Source organism: Octopus sinensis, linkage group LG16, assembly GCF_006345805.1.
Source record: "Octopus sinensis linkage group LG16, ASM634580v1, whole genome shotgun sequence".
In the NCBI taxonomy this organism is placed as follows: Eukaryota; Metazoa; Mollusca; class Cephalopoda; order Octopoda; family Octopodidae; genus Octopus; species Octopus sinensis.
Window position 1 is genome coordinate 7,662,468 of NC_043012.1, and position 14,986 is coordinate 7,677,453.

The window sequence follows — 14,986 nt, forward strand, 5'->3', positions numbered from 1 at the left end:
CAATACCGCTGTCACCACCACCACCACCGCCACCATCATCATCAGTGCACCTGACATAAAGGCCACTATACTTGCCACTACCAACCACCCCTAATACTTCTGCCTGACACTCCAATGCTGTGTGATCTACTACCAATCTCACCCCGCTACCAAAATATTGGAGTGGAAGGAATAGATGAGGGATGAGGGTAGCGTGGAGTTGGGTTGGGTGGGGTGGAGGGGGGGGGGGGGGTTCTAAATTACTTTTCGCCCATTTCTTCTCACTAAATATTGATATTATCAAACCAACCATAACTGTTATTATTGGAAATCATTATTCACCAGTTGGTTGCAGTCATCATCACTGGGAACCCAACAGGGGGGGGGCTAGTTCCCCCCCGCTACCCTCCGACCCGTCGTTTGTGCCCCTACGACAGCACCATCTTCGTATTGGAAACGAACGAGTTAGTTGCACAAGTTAGTAGTAGGCCCACAAAGGAAAAGTGCCTGTTGTTCAGTGTTTGTGTGTATAGGAAGGGGTTAAGAAACGAGGTATATATAATAGAAAATGAGAAGTCGGGTGCGGGGTAAGCAAAGTTTTGTAATTAGATCATTCCAGCTGAAATATACTGTCTGTCTGTCTATCTCTTGTGTATACAGACATACATATGTACACATACATATATGCCTACACACACGCACCCACACATGTAGCTACATGCACATGCATGCACCTACCTACATGCATGCGTGCACATGTATCTATATGCACGTGCACACACTTATCTACACACACACACACACCATCATCATCATCATACATATGTACCTACACATGCACATATATATATACACACACACACATATATCATATATATATATATATATATATATACACACACATACACACACCACACACATATATATATACACATACACACACATACATATATATATATATATATACATACACACACACATATATATATATACATACACACACACACACACACACACACATATATACATACACACACACACATATATATATATATATATACATACACACACACATACATATTTTTATATACATACACATATATATATATATTCATAAATATAAATTATGAAGAATGAGTAAAAATAAGCCCAAGCCTACGCTGGTATAAAACCAAGCCATGTGATCTGTCACCTGAATAATTTATGCAGTCGTGTTTTGACATGTTGAAACACGTTATGACAAGAGGATGTTTGGCTCTGCTCTGGCCCACTTCGATTTGTTTTATGTTTTGAGAGCAAAATAATAATTACACCGACTCCTTACTTGCAAACTGGCTTCAAATGGCAGAAAGTAGCAGGTCTGTTGCCTGCAGTTGGCTGACTAGAAAATAAACATGATTGTGTGGTTTAGAAATTCATTTTGCAACTGCATAATTTTGCATTGTGTCCCGCTGTGCAGCAGTTAGACTTTATTACCTTCTACTGTAAGGTGAGATGAACTGATTCGTTGTGAGTGAAATTTGATAGGCAGAGACTCTATGTGGGGAAACAGACACAGGCGTGGCTTTATGTTGAGCACTTTGTTTACCAGCCACATGGTTTTGTATTCAGTCCTATGTAGGACCTTGGATGGGTTCCTTCCGTTATAGTCCCAGGATAATCGAAGCCTTACGAGTGAATTTGCTGTACAGAAACTGATAGAAGTTTGTTGTGTGTGTGTGTGTGTGTGTGTGTGTGTGTGTGACAGAAGCCTGTGTGTTCATGCACACACGCATACATTTGTGCTTCTCCAAAAATTGTCAACAAATCATTTGCAGGTTGTTTGCCTTCAAAGATATGAGGTGTGGTAAGTAGCTTACTTACCAATCACGTGGTTCTGGGTTCAGTCCCACTGCGTGGCACCTTGGGCAAGTGTCTTCTACTATAGCCTTGGGCTGACCAAAGCCTTGTGAGTGGATTTGGTAGACGGAAACTGAAAGAAGCCCGTCGTATATATGTATATATACGTTGTGTGTGTGTCTATGTTTGTGTGTCTGTGTTTGTGCCCCCCCCCCCTCATCACTTGACAACCGATGCTGGTATGTTTACGTCCCCGTAATTTAGCGGTTCGGCATAAAAAAGACTGCTAGAATAAGTACTAGGCTTACAAAGAATAAGTCCTGGGGGTCGATTTGCTTGACTAAAGGCAGTGCTCCAGCATGGCCACAGTCAAATGACTGAAACAAGTAAAAGAGTATAACAATGTATTGCGCTTGTCCCACTTTCGATAAACAGATATATATATATAGAGGGGTGAGGATGACTAAACAAACACACAACAATAGAATTGGCTGTTGTATGTCAGATTATAAAGGACTGCAACAAGTGATGATGTGCTGTGAGACCCACCCAATCTTGTAATTGTGTGTGGGGGGGGGGTGCTTGCACACACACTCTTGCTTAAAAAATTTTAACAAAAAAAAAAAACCATGCATCCTTGCATTATGTTAACCCTTGAGACTAATAATATACCATTGTATTTTACAGTCTAGCATTAGAAGTTTGCTCCTGCTTCCATGTGTGTGTGTGTGTGTATGTTTCTATGTATGTGAATACATGTTCATATGCACATGCGTGTAATTTAACAAAATGTCACATATTTTATTCAACGCGAATAAATACAAAAATAGAATTTTGGGTGTTGTTTCTCCATGAGAGACTAAAACAGGAAGAAAATTAAACGCATGCACACACACACACACACACTGTTGTATTATTTCCATTGATGGTTTCTCTTGTTTTTTTCTTTTCTTTTCTTTTTTCTTTTTTTTGGATAAATTCTTTTGTGCTGAACAATGTTTTAATCCTAATTAGCTTTACCCTTATTAGGAAACACTAGCATGATAATCAAAATGATGTGTAAGTCAGACTTCTGGAGACACACCCACCTTCATTAGAACTAAACATACCTGGCAAGTCTTAAATACTTTATAAGTAAACTTACAGTTAGGTCTTTAAGAGATATTAAAGATAGACACTCATTGGAATTGGTACATTAGTGAAAGTGATGTGAATGCTAAAAGTGGATCGGGACTACAAAATGAAGTGTTGTAGATGAGATGAAGAAATGTCAAATATTTAAGTATTCTAAAGTTGCACATTTTTCTATTACAAGTTCCCTTTTCCCACACTTTTCATCCACTCTTGTCCTTATAATTAAGGAGCCTGTCGTAGGAGTGGCTGTGTGGTAAGTAGCTTGCTTACCAACCACATGGTTCCAGGTTCAGTCCCACTGTGTAGCACCTTGAGCAAGTGTCTTCTACTATAGCCTCGGGTCGACCAAAGCCTTGTGAGTGGATTTGGTAGATGGAAACGTATATAGGCTCGAAACGTTAAAGACTTGTTTTATTTATATTTCCTGAGCGCCATACTAATACAATTGTTTTTTTGTATTCCACCTGCCTTCGTCTTTTGTTTATTTCCGTAAACCTGCCTTTGTCTTTTGTCTATTTTCATAAAGCTTCCCGTTATATATATGTGTGTGTGTGTGTGTGTGTTTGTTTGTATATGTTTGTATGTCTGTGTCTGAACCCCCAACATTGCTTGACAATTGATGCTGGTGTGTTTACGTCCCTGTAACTTAGTGGTTCGGCAAAAGAGACTGCTAGAATAAGTACTAGGCTTACAAAGAATAAGTCCTGGGGTCGATTTGCTCAACTAAAGGCGGTGCTCCAGCATGACCACAGTCAAATGACTGAAACAAGTAAAAGAGTAAAAGAGAATGCGATGGATAAATATTACATTTGACAGAAATATCTGAAGGCTAAGGTGTTAGTCTAGATCACATTAAAAGAGAAAAGTTTGTATCATTGAACCAGAGGCAGTTTCAAGTAGGTTGGTGTTAGAATGGTTAATTTGGGCTGCTTATTGCTTTAAAATTTAATTTTTAAATATAACACTCAGCATAGCATATTAATTTATCACCTAAATAAATTAGAATCAACCGGCAGACAATTCTTTTTTTATCATGCAAATTTCTAACAGTTCTCTGCTGGTTTTGAAACTTTAATGCTAATTTTTATGAAATTGACCTGGCAACTTTGCTTATAATGGCAGCACAGTTGTCTAAGAAAAGACAATTTCCAACTATGATCCAGCAATGGGACTTGAGTAAACACTCCAACATCAAACTCCAATCGCATTGTTGTTGATCATCACATTCTACGATAGGCTCCTTAATTAACCCTTTTAATGTAGACCCATCTCAAACTTCTGGTTCTTTGTTTTGCAATTCTGGCAGAATTATTAGCATGCTGCACAAAATGCTAAGTGGCATTTTGTCCGTCTTTATGTTCTGAGTTCAAACTCCGAGGTCCACTTTGCTTTCGCCCTTTTGGGGTCCATAAGATAAGTACCAGTTGAGCACTGGTGTTGATGTAATCAACTTACCCCTCCTATGAAATTGCAGGCCTTGTGTCAATATTTTAAACCAATTTTATATAAGAACAAATGACGGTATGGCTGTGTGATTAAGAATTTCCCTTTCCAGCCATGTGATTTCAGGTACAGTCTCACTGCACAGCACCTTGAGCAAATGTCTTCTATCTATTTATACCCTCAGACTGGCTAAAACTTTGCAAATGGATGTGTAAAGAAACCCATCCTGTATATATTTGTGCATATATTTGTATATCTTTGTTTTGACATCACAGAGTAGTTGCACATGGATATCACCCTCATACAAGCAGTGTCATTCGTTGTCAATCTTCTCTGAAAATATGATTGGCCATGGGGAAATATTACCTTGCTTGCAAACAGGTGAGGGTTCACAACTGGAAGGGCATTTGGTTGTAGAAAATATACAACAAATTTTCCTATTTATTTTTTGCTTGTTTCAGACATTAAACTGTGACCACGCTGGGGCACTGCCTTAAAAGAATTTTTAGTCAAATAAATTGACTTCAGTGCTTTTTTTTTTTTTTTTTTAAATCCTGGTACTTATTCTATCAGTCTCTTTTGCTGAACTGTTGAGTTACAGGAAGGTAAACAAACCAACACCACTTGTCAAGCAGTCATGGGAGACGAACACAGACACAAAGACACACACACAAACATACATAAATACACATATGTATATGACTGATTTCTTTCAGTTTTCCCCTATCAAATCTACTCCCAAGTCTTTGGTTTGCCCAAGTTGCCATGCCTTGGAACTGAACCTTGAACCACATGGTTGGGAAGCAAACTTCTTATCACACAGCCATGTATGATGCTTGCTAGTGATGGAAAACTAGATGTTAAAATGATAGTGATGATGTTCAGCTTTGAACACCTGGTTTCTGTGCAGGCAGTCAGACATTTTATCCGCTTGGCTATTCTGTATTTATTTCCACATGACGAGACATGTTTTCATGGATGACTGGAAACCAACAACACCATTTGTATGATAGTGATGCTCATTTACAAGTGTCACATGATGTCAATGCACACACACACACACACACACACACACACGCACGCACGCGCGCACACACACACACACACACACACACACAACACACACACACACACACACATACGCATGCAAGGATCTTCAGTTTCCATCTCAAAATCCACTTACAAGGCTTTTGTCAACCCAAGGCTACAGAAGGGGACAATTTGCCTAAGATGCTGTGTAGTGTGACTGAACCTGAAACCATGTGGTTGGGAAGCAAACTTCTTAACTACATAGCTGGGCCTCCACTTGACATGGAACAAAATGAAAAACCCCCTCTTATTTCACATTGCCTCAAGTTCTCCAAGCTGTTAGGAATAGGTAGATGATGTGAAAAGGTTACTTTTGATAGACTGTCTTATCCAGAGATTTTTATCTTTTATCCATTTTAACACCTTGGCACCTGATCAAAGCACCAGCTCCTTGAGCTTTATAAGACATTTAGAATTTTTACCTTTTCTGGTTTTTACAATCTCGTGTGTATCTTTGTCTTTTGCCTCATTTTCACTCTCTTCACTTTCTTTCCTCTCTTAATTCTCCACTCACTGATGGGTTGCAGTGATATTTTGGACAACCATCATTCACTGACACCCATTAGCAACTGAATATATCAATTTAACAAACTATATATATATGATCAATTCACAAATAAAAGGAAGAAAATAGCTTTTACATACAAAGTGGAATTATATATATATATATATATATATGTAACATCCCTGATGTTAGAGAAAAGTTGCAATCCTGAAAATCTTGCTGTTGGCTGGTTTTCCATAACATGAAATGTATTTTCTTATTCACTTCCATGTTAGATAAGAAGTCAAAGAGAGAAAAATACCATATTCCGTTATGGCACTTGAGGTTGATGCATAATTTCATGAACCCATTGTTTTCATAATGTAGAGGGATACCTTGTATGTGCATGTTCATTATCATTATATATATATATATATATATATATATATATATATATTGTTATATTTCGGAATGGTCATATTGCCAGTTTAGCCAATAAAAACACACGCACTATATATTTGGTGTTATTTTGCTTCAGTGATATTTATTTTTTACATTAATCTTAATCTTATTTCGGCCAAAGTTCTTTCGTCACACTCCTGTGACCGCATCAGTGGTCCTTTGTTTTCTTCTCACTTACTTGTGTCTCTCCTTACTAACCGTCAGCCATTTTATATTTCTATTGTATGTCTTCATTGCACAACAAATATTTAAACGTATATATATATATATATATATATATATTAATAAAAGGAATTCCAACCTTGTCTGATTTTCATGTTTTATTTACAATCTTATAATGATATATTATAAGATAATATAATATAATAGAATAAAATAAAATAAAATAGTAGAATGTTAAATGTTCATTCTGATTGAACTAGTATTTTCATGCATTAAATTCTGCAATCATCAGGTTCCTGTAGTAGTGGTGACAGTCATGTTTCACAATTTTTGACTGTCAATAATAATATATCATTATAAGATTATAAATAAAACGTGAAAATCAGACAAGGTTGGAATTCCTTTTATTAATATATTCTACTATACACAATCACACACACCCATATATATATATATATATATATATATATGGAGAGTTTGAGTTATTGCTAGATTGTGGTGTAGAGGAAATATTAATATATACAAGTGTTTTGATAGAATTGTATAGATGTATTCATAGATTGCGTATTTTTTCAAATGGTGGGTTCAGTCATCATCATCATCATCGTTTAACATCCGCTTTCCATGCTGGCATGGGTTGGACGATTTGAGTGAGGACTGGCTAACCAGATGGCTGCACCAGGCTCTAATCTGATCTGGTAGAGTTTCTACAGCTGGATGCCCTTCCTAATGCTGGCAGAATCAGTAGCATACTGGACAAACATCCACCTTGGAAGTTCTGAGTTCAAATTCTACTGTGGTCGACTTTGCTTTTCATCCTTTCAGAGTTGATGTGATTGACTAGTCCCCTTCACCAAAATCTCAGACCTTGTAACTATAGTAGATAGAGTTGTAGCATGCTGGATGAAGGTCCGCCTTGACGTTCTGAGTTCAAATTCTGCTGAGGTCAACTTTGCCTTTCATCCTTTCGGTGTTGATAAATTAAGTATCAGTGAAACATTAGTATCGATGTAATCAACTAGTCCCCTTCACCAAAATTTCAGACCTTGTAACTATAGTAGAAAGAGTTGTTGTTATTATTATTAAGGCAGCGACCTGGCAGAATCAGTAGCATGCTGGATGAAGGTCCGCCTTGACGTTCTGAGTTCAACTTTGCTTTTCATCCTTTCGGTGTTGATAAATTAAGTATCAGTGAAACATTAGTATCGATGTAATCAACTAGTCCCCCTCCTCCAAAATTTCAGTCCTTGTGCTTTTAGTAGAAAAGTTTATTAGTTATTGGACATATTTCAGAAAACCATCTGTAGTTTGCTCAGTTGTTGTTGAGGTCTACTGAAGGTCTCTGTCCAAATTTTTGTGCATCAGTGTAAAACCATTACTAAATAAATATACAGAGCTCTGTAAAACCCAACAAGTGTGAATTAAGTATTTGTTCGAGTTTCACATGGCCAAAACAAGCATGCTCTTTACCTCCACTTATATATAACATATTCATTGTTAATGATGGAAGTAGTATTAGCTCAGAATAGAACTCATTATATCTTACTTAGCATGGATATACTGTAGAAAGCCAAAAAAAAAAAACTATGGCATTTCTAAAACCTACGGAAGCATATCAGTAGCAGGTGAAAAGTGTTCAGCAGTGGTTGTGTAATTGTTAGATCCAGATATTCTTTTATCTATTTCAGTCATTTGATTGTGGCCATGCTGGAGCACCACATTTAGTCGAACAAATCGATCCCAGGATATGTTCTTTGTAATACAGTTCTGTATTTAAGAGATGAGGAATTATGTACATCATTTACAATTGACGGATATTTGTCCCCAAGATTCCGAGTTCGATTCCAGGCAGTGACCTGAATAATAATAATAATAATAATAATGATAACAACATCGTAAAATACCTTAGGAATGAGAACCCAGGTTCGAAATTTCCCTAAGACACCTGATGAAGGCTGGAGGGTATATCAGCTGAAACGTGTTAACAACAAACAAGATGAGGACAAATATCCGTCAATTGTAAATAAATGTAAATATTCTTTGTAAGCCTAGTACTTATTCTGTTGGTCTCTTTTGCCGAACCACTAAGTTACAGGGGCATAACACATAAGTTGGGGGATAAACACACACACATATATAGACAGGCTTCTTTCATTTTCCGTCTCCCAAATCCACTCACAAGGCTTTGGTCAGCCCGAGGCTATAGAAGAAGACAGTTGCCCATGGTGCCACACAGTGGGACTGAACCCAGAGCCATGTGGTTCGTAAGCAAGCTACTTACCACTCAGCCACATAATTTTTTTTTTTTTTTTTTTTTTGTTCTTTCATTTATTCAAAACATATTCTTGTTTCCTAGCAAAGCTGCTGCAACTGCAGTGTGAAGTACTCTGAGTAGTGACTCATGCATATGAGGCTTTGCATCAATATTGCTATTGTACTCTATCCAGAATTATTGAGTACCCTTTTTTTATGTAGTTTACACAAGTGTGAAATTACCACACTTTATTTGTGTGTATTTGTAGTGTAACATATGTTTGAAATGTTGAAATTTCAAACATATAACATAACAAGCAAGTTTGAATTAGGGGTAAAAAAACTCAAAGAAGTTACATTGTATTTTTTACTAAGAAACAGAAAGCTGGCATCTGAAGTATTCAAGAGATAGATGAACACAGATAGCCATACATATAGATGAGAGACAGCAGGGGACACACAGCAAGACTTTAAACTGGACACCAACAGATTTATTGTGAAGATTAAAAACCAATCAGTAATTTACACCAAAAATTCTGTCGTTAAATCAATTCGAAATAACTAACTTGACTTTGTAGATTATTGAAAGCATCGGTCAATATTATACAGTCTGTGATGGGGTACCAATGTTACTCATTAATTCAGATAAATGATTGTATTTGAAATGATGAGATAGTGAGCTGGTGTAGAATGAAGCTAACAAACCACTAATAAGTACTACAATATAATATGAGGGACCAGAGAAGTGATGAGGGAGTCTGGAGTGCCTGTCTTAAAGTGGCATCTCACCAGTTTGTCTTAACCATTTAGCATTCAGATTACTGTGTGAAATGCAATGTTAATTTATTCACATTGTTTTGAATTAATCATACATATTGAAGGTGGTGCCCCAGCATGACCGCAGTCTAATGACTGAAACAATTAAAAGGTATCTTGTAGCTTTGAAGGCAGTGAGCTAGCAGAACTGTTAGCACGCCAGGCAAAATGCTTGGTGGTATTTCGTCTGATTTACGTTGTGAGTTCAAATTCCACCGAAGTCGTCTTTGCCGTTCATCTTTTCAGGGTTGATAAATTAAGTATCAGTTGTGTACTGGAGGTGATCTGATCAAATGTTTCGAGCCTTGTGCCTAGAGTAGAAAAGATTATCTTGTAGCTTTGAGATTCTAGTGATGTGATAGTTTATTTTTAGAATGACATTGTGGGGTAAGTGTGAGAGACCAGTTCTGGTCAGTCTGAGTATAAAACAGAATGTTTGGGTTGGATATGGCCTGTTTAAATGCTGAAGGGTTAAAGAGTAGAAACCACAGTAGTAGTAGTAGTAGTAGGAGTAGTAGAAACAGATGTGACATAGCATAATTGTGAATCTTTAAAGGTGCTTGTGACTACATGCTAATCAAAATAGTCTTTGTCTGCATTTAGTCTAGAATGTGTGTGTGGAAGTAGTTTTCTGTTGTGGGTTTCACTTGAGCTGTTCCTGGGAGATGAAGACTTTATTGGCTCTAAAGTGAAAGGCCAGTCTTTTGTTATGACAGCGATGTTGGTGATGATGACAATAGCAATCAATGCTCAGCCTCACTCTTTAGCTATCATTCAACTGACATTATCCACACATACTCACCACTGATGTAGTCTTCTCTATTGAACTACTGTTTAAAACTTTGCTTTGTCTAAAAGCTATGGGCTGGAGATTTTCTTTGTTCAACTGTTTGTTAGCCTGGTTTCTGCATGTTGTAAGAGGCAAATAAAAGGGTTGGTTATAAGAAGGGCATCTGGCTGTAACACAATGCTTCAGAAAAATTATCCGTAGTTCAAATTTACAGAAAGCAAAAGACAGATAGGTGAGGGGACAACAAGCAGGTGTATTAGTTTGATGCTCAGGAAGAACGGAAAAGTCCTCAACATTTTGAGCCTATGCTCTTTGACAGAAAGGATTGAGAGGAAAAAAATTGGAGAGAGAGAATGAAGAAAAGAAAAACAAAATGTGTAGGGATTAAGAGTTCAACATGATGAAATAATCCATGTCAGCATGGAATACTGACTGTAAAATACTTGATAATGATAGCTGATATCCATGAATATATCATGGAAATTTATCCTGCTTTTTTTTATATTTTATTCCAATTTTTTTCCCTATGTTAAATTCCTTCTATAACAATGTTTCTTTTTTCTTCTCTTCAGTTTCTTCATAAAAACCTACCAGCCCAACCAGAGAACCTCAGGCCAAAACATCCGGTTAGTTCAGTGATGGATATCACTTCTTTATATCTTTCTTTTATAAATGAGAACCATGAGGATTTGGATAAGAACTATGCAGGGAAAGTCTTTGAAGGGGTGTTTCACCAATGAGGACTATGATGTGGTTTTCATAAACTTGAGGTCAAAAGCACTGATCTCATATAAAACACCCATGCTGGTGCCATGTAACAAGCACTCAATACACTCTGCAAAGTGGCTGGCATTAGGAAGATGGAGCCTGTTATGGTTCTTGACCTTACCAGCTCCAGTCAAACCATCCAACCCATGCCAGCATGGAAAATGGATGTTAATGATGATGATGATGATGATGATGATGTTTTCCCACTGCTCTTGGAGACTTTGTTGTAGTATTTCTATATATGTATGTCAGTTACCAGCATTATGTATTTTTCAGAACTGATGCTATTTTTTCATGTTTGTAAAGATGTCTATGTATGTCTGTACACGTGTGTGTGTGTCTGTGTATTTGGTTATGTAAGATGCCTTACTCTGTGTCTCTGTCTCCCCCCTCTCTTTTGCTTGTGTATTTTCAATATAACTAAATGAAATATTACTTTTATGCAATTTTTAAAATTCATGCTTAGAGCAGTTGCTGTTTTTTGGGAGTTTTTTTCCCTTTGCAAATTTACTTCCATCTGTTTTACTAACACACGCATGAACTCACATAAATGCTAACATAGCTTTCACACGCACGCATCTGCACACAATGTATTCTTTTCTCCTTTTTCTTGCAGACTCTTTTTAACAAGTACAAGTCCTTTCCTCACATATTTTCATCTCTCCCTCCCATTCTCTTTCTCCCCTCTGCCCTTCTTCTCCTTCTTTCAACCTCATCCTCTTCCTCTCCTACTCCTCCCTTACCCATCCTGACTTTCTCCTCTGCCCTACACTGTTGTCGCCAACTACTTGTGCAAATTGTAGATGTAAAACTAGACTTTATGATGTCACTACCACTGCCTCCTACCCCTGACACCTTTAAACTTTTGAAGTTTCCTCCCCACCGCCAGAAATGTTTTAGCTAAAAGCTGAATCTGTATTCACGGAACCATTTCATTCCATTAGCCCCACACTCCACTGGTTCCCTGAGAACTTACCAATTGTGCCACATCAAATAATTTTAAGGATTACAATTGATTCTCACTCAACATTTTAGCCAACTCTGGTCAGCTGAAGTCCAGACTTGCTTTCAGTTTGAATCAAACCAACTTATGTTCAAAAGCACTCCAGCCTTGACCATCCCATCATTTTTATTCAGACAGTATATCTAAAGTTACATTACTATTAGCCTATATCAGCTTTTCTTTTTGTTTTTATGATGATAGGATGTGATTATGAGTGAGATTTGGCTGTTATTTCTAGTGAGTTGAGAGCACATAGACGTTCTTTCTTCAATGATTTATTTCATGATTAAGTGTATGGGTTTTCTAGATCCTTAATTTTGTGTTTTTGTGCTTCTAACCATCTTCCTCTTATCAGATCACAGACCATCTTTTAAGTACCATATTGTCTACGTATATGTATCATGTTCTATGGCACAGTTTGAACTTATATATAAAAACCCAATGTTTTTTTCATGTTTGTAAAGATATTTATGTATGTCCGAGTGTGTATGTGTGTGTTTACATATATACAGGGGTTGGACAAAATAATGGAAACACCTTAAAATTTCAAACAAATTTATTTTAATACGGGGTAGGACTGCTTTTGGCAGTAATTGCAGTTTGAATTCTACAAGGTATGGACTCATACAAAGTTTGAATTGTTTCCAAAGGAATTTTTGTCCATTCTCCGGCTAAAACAGTCTCCAGTTCTTGTGGTGATGATGGTGGAGGATATTGACTCCTTACTTGTTTTTCTAAAATGCGCCATAAATGTTCAATGGTATTGAGATCTGGGGACTATGGTGGCCAAATAAGATTAGAATGTTCTTCGTGCCATTCACTAACAACTTTAGTTGTGTGAATTGGTGCATTATCATCCTGAAAGATTGCATTTCCCTCCAGAAACAATTCCACAACTATAGGATGAATTTCATCTGATAAAATGCTTAAATAGTCTTGACTGTTAATTCTGCCATGAAAGGAAACCATTGGGCTGGCTGATTTCCAAGATATAGCCATCACAGATCCTCTATGTTTAACACTTGGAAGAAGGCAGTCTGGGTCAAATGCTTCTTTTGACAGTCTCTACATGAATACTCAGCTGGTGGTCAGAAATAAGATAAAAAAGATTACTTGTCCAAGAAATTAACATTCTTCCACTGCTCTAGGGACCAATTCTGTAGGTTTTTACTCCACTCTAAACACTTTGCAGCGTTTGTTTTTGAAAGTAGTAGTTTTCTGATTGCAGCCCTCCCGTGTGAAGCTCCTGGTGAACAGTTTTTGTGGAAACTGGGTTCTTGAGGTGCAGTAATTTTGGGAGCTGTACTTTTGTGATCCTTTCTAACAATTTGAGTAAGAGTCCGACAGTCCCTATCTGAAAGTTTTGGTTTTCTTGCAGCGTTTTGTTTTGACGAGGAGGTTTTCCCTCTTTCTCAAAGGCTGTCTCATAACTTTCGAGACAGTACTTCTTGCTACACCAAACATTTCAGCTGTTTTCATTATGCTGCGCCTGCCAAATGACCACCAACAATTTGACCTCTTTGAAAGTCCAATAGATCTGTCGTTTTAGCGAATTTTAATTAACTTTTGCTGACGATATCTGAAAAGAAAGAGCAATTTTAGTAAAACATATTAAGCAACACTAACGATAAATCAAAAAACAAATATAAACAGGCTTTTGACAGTTTTATAGATATTTCAAAATTATGATACTGTGATGCTAGGCGTTTCCATTATTTTTTGTCCAACCCCTGTGTATGTGCAATATATATATACATGTATGTGTATATATGGCGCAGGAGTGGCTGTGTGGTAAGTAGCTTGCTAACCAGCCACATGGTTCCAGTGTCTTCTGCTATAGCCCCGGGCCGACCAATGCCTTGTGAGTTGATTTGGTAGACGAAAACTGAAAGAAGCTTGTCGTATATATGTATATATATATATATATGTGTGTGTGTGTGTTTGTCCCCCTAGCATTGCTTGACAACCGATGCTGGTGTGTTTACGTCCCAGTCACTTAGCGGTTCAGCAAAAGAGATTGATGGAATAAGTACTGGGCTTACAAAGAATAAGTCCTGGGGTCGATTTGCTCGACTAAAGGTGGTGCTCCAGCATGGCCGCAGTCAAATGACTGAAACAAGTAAAAGAGTAAAGAGTAAAAGAGTATATATATATATGTATATATATATATATACACACACACACATACATATGTGTGCATGTGTGTGTACTTGTGTATGTAACTTTTGTCTGCATATTTCTCTCATGTTCTTTGACACAGTTTGAACTCGCAGACTTAATTCCTGATGTAAATATAATTGTTCACATCAAAGTGTGTGTGATATGTATTTTCATATGTGGGTCTGTTCGATTAATATGTTGACATTTCTGTGTGTTCTGCATGTGTGTGTGTGTGTATTTATATTTTTATGTGTTCCATGAGTGGGAATGGGACTCAAAGTGTCTTTATAAGTGGCTGCTTATTTCAATGATTATGCACTTATGTGTGTGACATTTGTACTTTTTTTACTTTTCATTTGTTTCAGTCATTAGACTGCACCCATGCTGGGGCACCGCCTTGCAGAATTTTAGTTGAATGAATCAACTCCAGTTCTTATTTTTTTTATCCTTTTAAGCTTGGTACTTATTCTATCGATCTGTTTTGCCAAGCCACTAAGTTACAAGAATGTAATCACACCTACACCTGTTGTCGAGTGATACTGAGGAACAAACAAAAACACACACTCACAGAAGCATATAAAGGATGATCTCAAGACATTGAGCC

General features: G+C 37.2%; 1 protein-coding gene across 2 annotated transcripts in view; it reads left to right on the forward strand.

Annotated features, from left to right (window-relative positions):
* LOC115220371 (DET1 homolog) overlaps positions 1-14,986 on the forward strand; it is a 174,078-nt gene that overhangs the window by 37,922 nt on the left and 121,170 nt on the right. Inside the window, exon 2 of one of the 2 annotated variants that reach the window (XM_029790485.2) lies at positions 11,024-11,077. The exons of the other annotated variant lie outside the window; for it this stretch is intronic. The gene's annotated coding sequence lies outside the window, so the exon portion shown is untranslated. The remainder of the gene's footprint in view (positions 1-11,023; positions 11,078-14,986) is intronic. 2 annotated transcript variants of the gene reach the window in all.